This window comes from Narcine bancroftii, chromosome 1 (genome assembly GCF_036971445.1).
Source record: "Narcine bancroftii isolate sNarBan1 chromosome 1, sNarBan1.hap1, whole genome shotgun sequence".
In the NCBI taxonomy this organism is placed as follows: Eukaryota; Metazoa; Chordata; class Chondrichthyes; order Torpediniformes; family Narcinidae; genus Narcine; species Narcine bancroftii.
In genome coordinates this window covers 492,063,269-492,075,317 of record NC_091469.1, presented here as the reverse complement: position 1 = coordinate 492,075,317, position 12,049 = coordinate 492,063,269, and positions in this window count along the sequence as shown.

The following is a 12,049-nucleotide window of genomic DNA, read 5'->3' as shown; positions in this document are numbered from 1 at the left end:
CTGCCATCAGCTCTGAATGGGCTTTAAATGGACTGTTAATGGAGCCCACGGTGGTTTTATTCAAAAATCTGCACCATTAACCGGCAACAGCCACGAGGGGTTGCAGACTCCGGGAAAGCAGAGAACTGGCACTGGGCATCATTAAATGGGGAGACCATCCCCAGTCTCGGAAGGAGAGCAGATGGCTCGACCCACGGGACGGCAACCATGGCAGCGGATCAGTGAGGGGCTCTCTGGCTGAAGAGCCCACGGGTTGTGGGCGACTAGAGGCGAGGAACCCACACAGCCTGCGGGCTGCTGGTGACTGGGGTCGCGGGGTTCACATCAGGTTGCAGGTTGATGGAAATTGGTTCATCTGGCTGAAGGGGTACTGGGGCGCCAGAGGTTGCCATGAGCGTCCGGGTTTTCCTGATCTGAGGGGGCCTCACTTTTGCTTCCATTTTTCTGACTGTAAGTGGCCCGTCAGGCGATTTCTGCCAATGGAGAATCTGTCTGCTTTTCGACAGACGAAAGCCAACTCCGTGAAATACAACATTGGTTTTATGACATGAAAATGAATGAAAATATTGAATCTTGACAAAAGGCCAACACACCACTTGGCCTTCTTTCTTTTTCAATCGTTGTATTAACATTTCGTAATATACACAGCGTAAGGAGAATGGGACGTCCAATTCCACATCATTTAAGTGCCAGATATAAATTCCAAAGTGTGAAATTTTGATGCATTAGAAGTAATTTTCCTAACAAGAAAAACAGATAAAAAAATAATGATAAAACAACTAATCTACTAAAAAAATTAAAAACAACATTAAAAACTGAGCGGCCTATCTCAAGGATAGAACAGTTTACAACATCGCTCTGGCCCACACCTGCAGATAACAAAAAAACCAGCAAGAAATCTATTACTTCCGGAAAGGAAGAGTTGATTCATAGAATCACACCAGTTTTTGCCCATGAAAGTATCAATAAATGATTTCCATGTTTCTTCCAATTTAGTCGTTGTACCTAAAGGGCAACTTCAGATTATTTTCTAGATATCAGAAAGACATAAGGGAAAGGTTAAGTAAACTAGGTCTTCATTCTTTGGAGTATAGAAGGTTGAGATGTGATTTGATTGAGGTGTTTAAAATGATTAGGAGTAGAGATAGAGTTGACGTGGAGACATCTTTTGCCTTTAAGGGGGAGATACAAACGAGAGGACATGAGCTGAGAGTTAGGGGGGCAAAGGTTCAGAGGAAACATGGGGGGGGGGACTTCTTTACTCAGAGAGTGGTGTGGGCATGGAACGAGCTTCCAAACGAAGTGGCAGAGGGAGGCTCGATATTAGCATTTAAGGGGAAGTTGGATGTGTATATGGATGGGGAAGGAATGGAGGGTTCAGATTGAGGGTAAGTCAGTGGGGTTCGGTGGGAGAATGTGTTTGGCTTGGACAAGAAGGGCCAATTTGGCCTGTTTCTGTGCTGTATTTGTCAGATGGTTATGCATGGTTTTATGAAAAGCCATTGAAGTAATGTAGGAAAATCAGAATCTTTCCATTAAAGTGGCTTTTCTAGCTAGTAGTGTAGAAAAAGCTAGAACTTGATCTGCAGAAGTCAGTCAACAACCTACATCTGTAATTCCAAAAAGAGCAGTGAAGGAATTAGGTTGTAATTGAATAACCAGTATCATTGATAGAGTTTTAAAAGTAACTTTCCAAAATGTTTCTAACGTGGTACCTGACCAAAGCAATGAAGCCATTTCAGTATTTCATCTATCACAAGTAGAACTCGTATTAGGAAAATTCTTCCTCATGTTTCAGGAGATAATATTAGCTGAAGTTCCGATTCCCATGTTTGTCGAATCTTATCCATGGGGATTGATCTCAAATTGAATACAAAGGTATAAATGGGACTAATTCAATCCTTCTAGAAGGGGTTTAACCAGAACAAAATGTCAAGTAAACCTGCTTGCTGTAACTTTAGATAATTAGACATTATTTAGGAAATTTCTAATCTGTAGATATCTAAAAAAATGCATGTATGGTAAATTATGTTTGGTAGAAAGTTGTTCAAAAGGGTTCAAACTGTGAGGGACACGGACCCCAGAACCTCTCTGTCCTTACACATTGTTGAAAATTCTTTTCAACTCATTGAGTGATTGGGTAATCCTTTCATCTCAGAAATTTACCAAGCGAATATCTTCTCAAATTCTTACATCAAGGACTTATAAGTCTTAAACAAGGAGGATAACGTTCAACAGTACACATTTTAATTCATACAGTAACAAAGCTTTAGAGATTCTAAATCAGATAAATGGGACGAAATGAGAAAGGATCGAGAAAGCATGAATTGGGACACGTTTATTTTCTGGCAAGGATATGCTTGGGAAGTGGGAGCCTTTCAAAGGTAGATTTTTATGAGAATACAGTTTATTTGTTCCTGTCAGTATTAAAGGAAAACTTACCAGGGATTGAGAAAGTCAGTTTTCGAGGGATGTTCAGAATCTAGTTCAGAGAGAGAGAGAGAGAGAGAGAGAGAGAGAGAGAGAGAGAGAGAGAGAGAGAGAGAGAGAGAGAGAGAGAGAGAGAGAGGTGTATAAATGAGACAGGCAAATGTGGTACTTGAGGAGTGTAAAAAAAATGCAAGGAAAAGAAAAAACAAGAAAGCTATTAGGTGGGAGAAAGAAGACATGAGATTGCTTTGGCAGACAAGTTGCAGGAAAATTATGCTCCAAAGAACAAACAAAGACCATAGAAGGTTGAGATGTGATTTGATTGAGGAAGATTGAATTTAATGCAGTAAAAAGTTGCTTAAATAGGGCTATGAATTCCAGAGAATCATTTTGATCCATCACACAGCCCCTTTCACCAACTACTATCTGGACATGAGCATCCCAATCAGGGTTTCCAGGCTTTGAAATAGTTAATTCCTGCTGACGGGGAGATTGAGGAAGAGTATCTTGCAACCAAGAATAGAATTCCCAAATATGTAGATAGATTTATTTTAAATTATATCTGTGTACCTATTTATAATTATAATGTACTGCCTGCAAGAGCATCGAACACTACAACACAGTCATTATTGACCTATTGTAACAAACTCTTCTTCTTTCTTTGGCTTGGCTTCGCGGACGAAGATTTATGGAGGGGGTAAAAGTCCACGTCAGCTGCAGGCTCGATTGTGGCTGACAAGTCCGATGCGGGACAGGCAGGCACGGTTGCAGCAGTTGCAGGGGAAAATTGGTTGGTTGGGGTTGGGTGTTGGGTTTTTCCTCCTTTGTCTTTTGTCTGTGAGGTGGGCTCTGCGGTCTTCTTCAAAGGAGGTTGCTGCCCGCCGAACTGTGAGGCACCAAGATGCACGGTTTGAGGCAATATCAGCCCACTGGTGGTGGTCAATGTGGCAGGCACCAAGAGATTTCTTTAGGCAGTCCTTGTACCTCTTCTTTGGTGCACCTTTGTCACGGTGGCCAGTGGAGAGCTCGCCATATAACATGATCTTGGGAAGGCGATGGTCCTCCATTCTGGAGACGTGACCCACCCAGCGCAGCTGGATCTTCACCAGCGTGGACTCGATGCTGTCGGCCTCTGCCATCTCGAGTACTTCGGCGTTAGGGATGAAGTCACTCCAATGAATTTTGAGGATGAAGCGGAGACAACGCTGGTGGAAGCGTTCTAGGAGCCGTAGGTGGTGCCGGTAGAGGACCCATGATTCGGAGCCGAACAGGAGTGTGGGTATGACAACGGCTCTATATACGCTAATCTTTGTGAGGTTTTTCAGTTGGTTGTTTTTCCAGACTCTTTTGTGTTGTCTTCCAAAGGCGCTATTTGCCTTGGAGAGTCTGTTGTCTATCTCGTTGTCGATCCTTGCATCTGATGAAATGGTGCAGCCGAGATAGGTAAACTGGTTGACCGTTTTGAGTTTTGTGTGCCCGATGGAGATGTGGGGGGTGCTGGTAGTCATGGTGGGGAGTTAAATATGTTATTGTCATTGCAGAAGAAAACACAACCCGCAGTACACACTAATACAGCAATGAAGAACATATAAAAGCAAGAAAGATTAAAAAAGACAGTGCCATTAAAAAAATACAAAAATACCCTAATTGGTGGAGTTTAATTCTCGAATGGCTCTGGGGCAGAAAGTATTCTTGAGTCTGTTTGTCCATGATTTAATGGACCTGTATTGTCTACCCAAGGGCAGCCCGGGTGAATAGAGTTCTTAAGGATATTGGCTGCTTTCCCGATACAGTGAGATCAAAATAAATCCTCCAAAGGGAACAAGGAGCACCCCATGATCTTCTGGGCCATATTGATCCCCCTCTGAAGATCCATCTTACTGCTGGCAAATCGCACGGGAATGTGGGAAGCCAGGACGCTTTCAATAGAGCAGCAGTAGAAAGACACCAATGAGTTCTCCTGTCAATTGATTTTCCTAAGGATTGTCAGGAAATGGAGACATTAGATGTGCCTTCTTGACTATCACGGTGGCATTAATAGTCCAAGAAAGATCCTCAGTCAAATACGTTCCCAGGAACTTAAAAAATAAAATCTTATTAGTACCTAACAAAAGAACAGCAATAGAAAATTCATCAGACTATGTAAATAAAAAACCAGAATTTTATTAAACTATTAATTACATAACATTTCTTAGTTATCATTAAACGCAACTCTAACTTAACGCACATTGTAGATTTATGTGTGAAAAATTCAAAGTTTGAGTTTGAAAAGTCCATTTTAAACTTCAATGTCAAACATCTTGTGTGGCTTGAAGATTTTTAGATTGCAGTTCAGAGGTAATTGTGAATCACTTTTAAACACCAAGGTTTTAAACTCACGAGTCTTGAGTGATTTCACAAACTCCAAAAGTTACGGAGTCTGTTTTCCACGATGGTTTCTTTCTTAATCAGGAGCGAAGTGGTCTTACTTCCTTTAACGCCGCTGATTTTGTGTCTCCTAATGATAAGGATAATACAATATAGAACGGCATCTCCTTCTCACTCCAGAGACACTGTTTTACCCGTGTCTTTCACAGGATGGTCTTCAGTCTGGTTTCAAAATCTCTCTCTCTGCCTTCAGTTATATATTTTGTCTGAAATCATGTGAAATCACCACTGTTTCATTTCTTCGAAACACAACTCAAAGTAGGTGACCTTTTACCTCTCTTCAAATGATCACTTCACGAACATAAAAACATCTGATCTCATCGCTGTCCCAGAGCTTTAAGTGGTTAATGTTGCCTTAAAGTCTGAGCACGTCTTTCTAGGAAGAACTTTCTTAATTGCACAGCTCCCATCATAATGCTGTGTCCTGCATTAATTCAGACCCACTTCAGGTGTGAGACCCCACCTGGAGTATTGTGTGCAGTTTTGGTCACCTGATCTAAGGAAGGATGTTCTTGCAATGGAGGGAGTGCAGAGGCGATTCACCAGGCTGAGACCTGGAATGGCAGGAATGACTGATGAGGAAAGCTTGCGCAAATTGGGATTGTACTCCCTGGAGTTTAGAAGATTGAGAGGGGATCTCATAGAGACCTATAAAATTCTGGCAGGACTGGACAGAATGGATGCAGATGGGATGTTTCCAAGGATGGGAAAATCCAGAACCCGGGGCCATGGTTCGAGGATAATAGACAAACCCTTTAGAACCGAGATGAGGAGGAATTTCTTGACCCAGAGGGTGGTAAATCTGTGGAATTCATTGCCACAGAGGGCAGTAGAGGCAGGTTCATTAAATATATTTAAGAGAGAATTAGATCTATTTCTTCAGTATAAGGGAATTAAAGGTTACGGAGAGAAGGCGGGGACGGGGTACTGAACTTTAAGATCAGCCATGATCTCGTTGAATGGTGGAGCAGGCTCGAAGGGTCGAATGACCTACTCCTGCTCCTATCTTCTATTTTTCTATGTTTAGTTCCATTAGGGTCTTGTCTGCAGACTCAGCGACTCTCTCTCTCTCTCTCTCTCTCTCTGGGTCTCTGTAAATGTGATGTGACCCTGCATCCAGCCCACAAACTAACTTCACTAAGAAATATAACTAAACAGTAAAACAAATCCGATGAACTATATATACCTTTTTTTCTTTCTTTGGCTTGGCTTCGCGGACGAAGATTTATGGAGGGGTAATGTCCATGTCAGCTGCAGGCTACTAAAGATTAAACACCCCTTCCTCATATCCCTTTATTTCCTGTCATACATGTGCCCCTCTTATTTCATCCTCCACCACCACCTGGCACATACAACTCACTGAGTGAAAAGCCTGTGTCTCCCCAAAACTTTCCTCCCTTCACTTTGTGTGGCGGAGGTGGGTGGAAGGGGGGGAGGGGTACTCCGGAGAAACACTGCTCCCTCTAGTTATATAAATGTAAAGTCAGATGACATTAAAGTTCAAATTGAACTTCTGCACCTTTGACATATCCCCAAGAGTATTTTGGGCAAGACCGTTTTGAGATTGTGAAAACTTGCAGTGGTATCCATTCCCCAACTAATTCCATATCAACATTGCTGAAGTTTACGACTGTTCACCGGATAAATGTAGAATATTGGGCTGTGTGATGCGCTGTACAACAGGCTTTATTCCAGTAAAAGTCTGAAGACCAGTTCATGCCTTGGTGGCTCCTGTGTGACTGTCTCAGGAGGGGCCGGCTCAGGTCTATAATCAGGTCAGCTGATTGACACCCGGCCAGGTGGAGTCAGCTCCTTAGGTGGTCTCCCTGCAGGTACAGAGATCACCCCCTGCACTCGGCTGGTGGTCGTATCACCACAGGCTGTTAATTCTGCCCGTGGTGCAAGCACACTTCTCTGACTAATTATTTGAAACTCTGTCACGGCAACATCTTTTACCAATTGATTTGTTTCTTCCTCCACAGGATACATCTGCTTTGTCTTCTTGAATTGACCTTCTTAGATGAAATATTCTCCATTAAAAATGAGAGAGGTGAGCTGCAGTATTCCTCGATCTTTTCTCCTGCACACATGAAGACAGAGAAACAGCCTGAAGGCACCGTGACAGATCTGTAAAGAACATCCACTTTGTTTCCCGGAACATCGGTAAAATAGGGGAAATTATGATGTTCATGGATAGAGTAAATACAGGTATCCTGTTTCCAGTGAAGTTTGGGGAAACAAGTATAGGACGAGGGTTAAGGTTAAAAGGGGGATTTTGAATTATTTATTTATTAATAATGATAAACCATACAATAAAAACACAGTTTAAGAAAAAACAGAATACATACATGACATTTTTATGTAAATAATACCCCCAACAACCCCCCACCCCTACCCTAACCCATCAATCCCTCCCCACCCCCCTCTAAACTACCCCCAAAAAGGAAAAAGGAATGAAAGAGAGTTCTCGTCGATGACGTTGAGAAAGTACACGTTTCCGTTGGTGGAAGGGAGGAGGACCCTTGAAATCGACACTGAGTCGTTCAAAAGGGCGAGATGCCTTTATCAGGTGCGCATTGTCGGGGTGGTAGAAGTGTAGCTTGCACTACGTGCAGACCTGACAGGACCTGGTCATTTCCCAGATGTCCTCAACAGAGTAGGGCAGGTTGTGTGCCTTGATGAAGTGAGCCATACGAGTGATGCCCGGGTGGAAAAGCTCATCGGGCAGTGACCGCAATTGGCCGGTGTGAGCAGAGGCACAACATCCTCTTGACAGGGCACCTGGAGGTTCATTGAGAGGACCTGGCCTGTATGCTATGTCATAATTATAGGTGGAGAGTTCGATCCTCCACCTAGCAATCGTATCATTCTTTATTTCACCCCTTTTTACATTATTAAACGTGAATGCTGAGCAGTATAAATTTCCTGCCAGCCAGATAGTGCCTCCAGTGCCTGATGACCTCTCCAATGGCTTGGGCCTCTTTCTCCACTGATGGGTTCCGAAGCTCGTGGCCTTGTAGGGTGCCATAGAGAAAGGCAACCGGCCTGCCTGCCTGGTTAAGGGTAGTGGCCAGAGCTATGTCAGGGGCATCGTTTTTCATCTAGAAAGGCACACTCTTGTCCAATGCATGCACGGTGGCCTTTGCGATGCAGTTCCGAACATAGTCGAAAGCCACCTGAGCTTCAGCCGATAATGGGAACGAGGTGGATTTTAAGAGGGGCGGACCTTATCCGCATAGTGAGGGACCCACTGAGCGTAGTATGAGAAGGAGTCCAGGCACCTCCTTAAGGCCTTTGAAATCGTGAGGTCTAACAGGGGGGAACATCCTGTCGGGGTCAAGGCCAATTATGTCATTCTCCACCACGTAGGCCAGGGTCGCCAGACGTTTCATCGGATAACGCACTTAATGGAGTTGAACGTGTGATTCAGGGCCTTGGCCGTGGGGAGAAACTTCTGGAGGTTGGCGTCATGGTCTTTCAGAGAGTGTCCACAAATGGTGACGCTGTTGAGATAAGGAAGGTGGCCTTAAAGCCATACTCATCGGCCATTTTGTCCATCTGCCTCTGGAAGACCAAGACCCCATTAGCGATGCTGAAAGGGACCCTCCAGAACTGATAGAGCCATCCGTCTGCCTCAAATGCTGTATAGGGGCGGTCCTCGGTACGGATCGGTAACTGATAGACCACGTACTGCGCAATTTTGTTTACCATGTCCGAAATTCGAGATATGCATCCAGGGGTGTGAAATGATTAATTGTTCGTCTGTAGTCAATCACTAGCCTGGAATTTTCTTCCCCTTTCACGACTATCGCCTGGGATCTCCATGAATTGTTGCTAGGCTCAATGATATTTTATTTGAACAGCCGCTGTGTCTTGGCTCTAATAAGTTCCTGATCACCTTGAGGCCAACTTGAGAGAGAAGTGTAGATCTCAAAGACTATCAGAGTTGAAGACGTCTTGTGTGGCCGTTGGGTAGGACCGGAAGCACTCTGGGGACATACCTGGAGCATGTCTGGCTTCAATAGGGCTTCCATCCTGCTTCAAAGTTAACCTGTTCAAATTGTAAATTGACGATTGCACTCAGAGACAAGTGTAGAGTACAAACTCAATTTTAATAGCTTACAATCAATGCCCAGTAGACGCAATAGTCCTTGGGTGAATCTGAGGTAAGGTAGGAAAACCAGTGTTTATATTGGGGTAGGTGAGGTAGGGGCCAGCCACCTGAACACTACATAGACAGTGAATTCTAGTTCACTGCACTGCTCACATCCCACTTTAAGGAATCCCTACGCCATCAGTGCTCTGTGATGAGTAAGGGATTGCTTAAGGTGGGATGTGGGTGGGAAGGGAAGGTTGAGAATCACTGCTCAAGACCCAATTGTCTTTGAAATATTTTGCTTGAGAAAAATTGTCATTAGCCCACTTCATTTGGAGTTCTGAAACCGTCCCCGTAATGAGTCAATAAGGGATGATTAAAACAGTGGGAATACTTAAAGTGGTAAGTGAATGGAATGTTTGAAATCCACTGCCTTAGAACAAGAAGGTGCAATGGTAGAGGTATAAAAGATCATGATGGGCAGTCATGGGCTACTCCCAGGGTAGAGGATTCTAAACACAAAAGGGTAGAGATGCAAGGTTATAAGCATTTCAAGTGGCCTTGGGAACTATTTCACATAGAGTGAGTTGTAGAAGTGGTTTTTTAGTTACAAGAGTTTATTTATTAAAATGCCTATTTACTCAGAGGTGGGGGATATCATTCAGAAATTTGTACAAAAAAAAGATTTGGAGAAGTTTTGCCAAATAGGGAGGTGGAGCACTGACTCGGCGACTGGAGAGAGTCGGGACCAGTGCTTTGTCTCGGGTGATTTATAAAAGAAACGGTGAAAGGACTCAACCACTGACAAGAGTCGGGACCCTCGTTTTGGTTGGAAGGCCGTTTAAATGTGAGCAGAATGGTGATTGGTTGGAATGAGAGCCCTGTATCATTTGGAATTTACAGCAATCTAACTTATTCCAAGTTTAAACAAGACATAAAATCCCTTAGCCACTGCACATGTGGAGGTGAAATATTGTCCTGACATTCCATCAAAATTGCACGTCTGGCCATTAACGAAGAAAATGTGACATTGAATTGAAGTTAGTGTAACATCATGGTCCGAAGAATTCCTGAAAGGGTTAGGTTCCAATTTGAATTTATGGCAAAGAAAACGTCCCCACTTGAATAAAGTCCATCTTGAAAAATCCAAAAGGAATGGGCTTTCCAATTAGAGGGGATACTGTGCTGTGTCATGAACATGGTCACTCGGTGGGGGAGCATTTTGGTGAGTAGTGATCTCAACTCCCTGAGCTTTAGCATGGCCATGGACAATGATAAAAGTAGACAACATGGTAAAGCGATTAACTGGGGAGGAATAACGTCGACGGGATGAGGCAGGAACCAGGGAGAGTAAATTGGAAACAGAAGAAGCAGAAAGCACAGAAGTAATGTCACTTGCGCCGGGTTCTGGATAGGTTTCTCCCACTGAAACATGGAAAAGGTGGTGGGGAAAGGGAGCTATTATTGACAAAACAGATGTGGCAGCTAGTTAAGAGGTGGAAGTAAGCATACATTAGATTTAGGAAACAGGAAGAGCTCGTGGGAATAATATGGGAGAAAGGAATACACTTAAGAAATGACTTAGGATAACTCAAAGGGGGCATGAGAAAACCTTGGCAAGTAGGATTACAGAGATACCCAGGGTGTTCTATGAAGTATAGAAGGAGGACAAGAATGAAGCTGGGCCCACAAAAGAATAAAGGAGGCTGCATGTGCCTGTTGGCGGAGAAGGTTTGGAAGTCCAAGTGAAGACTTTGCATCAGTATTGGCCAGTGAAAAGGACCTTCAGCACCGTGAGGTCGGAATAGAACAGGCTGGTGTGCTGGATGGTGTTAGGATAAGGAAAAAGGGAGTGTTGAATTGATAAGACCCCAGAGGTCGGTTGTGATGGCTGTGAGAAGTGGTATCTTGGGAATTGCCTATGATCTTTGAGTTCTCGTTGGCCACAGGCAAGGAACTATAGGATTAGAGAATGGAAAATGTGGTGCCTTTTGCTTAAAAAAAGTTAATAGGGGAAATCTTGGGAATTATAGACCAGTGATTCTACGTCAATGGTGTGCAACCTATTGGAGCATTTGGAGAAGTAGAAATCCACTCAAGAATAGTCAACATTGTTTATGAGCCGATGGTCCCACCTCACGAGCCTAATCGAGCTTTTAGAGGAGATAACTGTTGCAGACGCCTAATTAATCGCATCGGGATTGGTCGCCGCTAAGGATGGAACAGTGGGGACATGCTTGAGAAATTGCGTTAGTTCAGAAGGCTGCATTGTATTGTGATGGATCTCGAACACAGGAGGAGGAGATTGAGAGCATTGAGATCACCCGTGTGATGGAGAGACAATGACAAGGTCAGAGGGGTTTGGCTGGATGGTGGTTGGTGGGACGAATGTGACAAGGTCAAACCAGCCACCACAAAGAAAGCAGATCACACAGGGGTAAAGATGAACAATTACTTTATTAACAAAAAATTCACCTTCAAACTTTAATTCAAAATCCCCCCTTTTCTAACAATCCCAACTGGTTGCTATGCAAATCTCTATAACAGTGTAAAATTAATAAATTCCCCAGCCTAAATATAACATGTGTAATTAAAGTGTAAGTTATATTTCCAACCAGCCCACAGAAAAACTTAAACACAAAACACACAAAACTTCGATCTCAACTGAAGCAAAGATGAAAAACCAAATTCAGTTTGTTTGGTGAACTGAAGCCAAAAGATCTTTGAGAGAGAGAGAGCACAAAATTTGAAGTTGTCTTCTTGTGTTGTTTGCAGAGAGAGGAACCACTGGCTTGATCCGTTTGTTCGTTTTAGATTGGTCACAGTGTTTGAGCTACCGAAAGAAAACAGACACACACACTGAGAGCAGTTCAGTTTATACCAATCTTTATTACAAAATCTTAAGCTGATTTCAAACTACAATATGCAAGCCCTTCCCAACTATACTTATCAACGCCTGGACTGGTCCCAACTGCCGAAGCGAGGCAACGACTGCACTCTTGTAGTAGGTTGTCAGGGCGCTGGTAGCAGTTTCTCCACCTCCCCCGACCAGGACGTTGGTTGGACTCTAGAGGTTTTTTTTCTTGCTGAGAGATG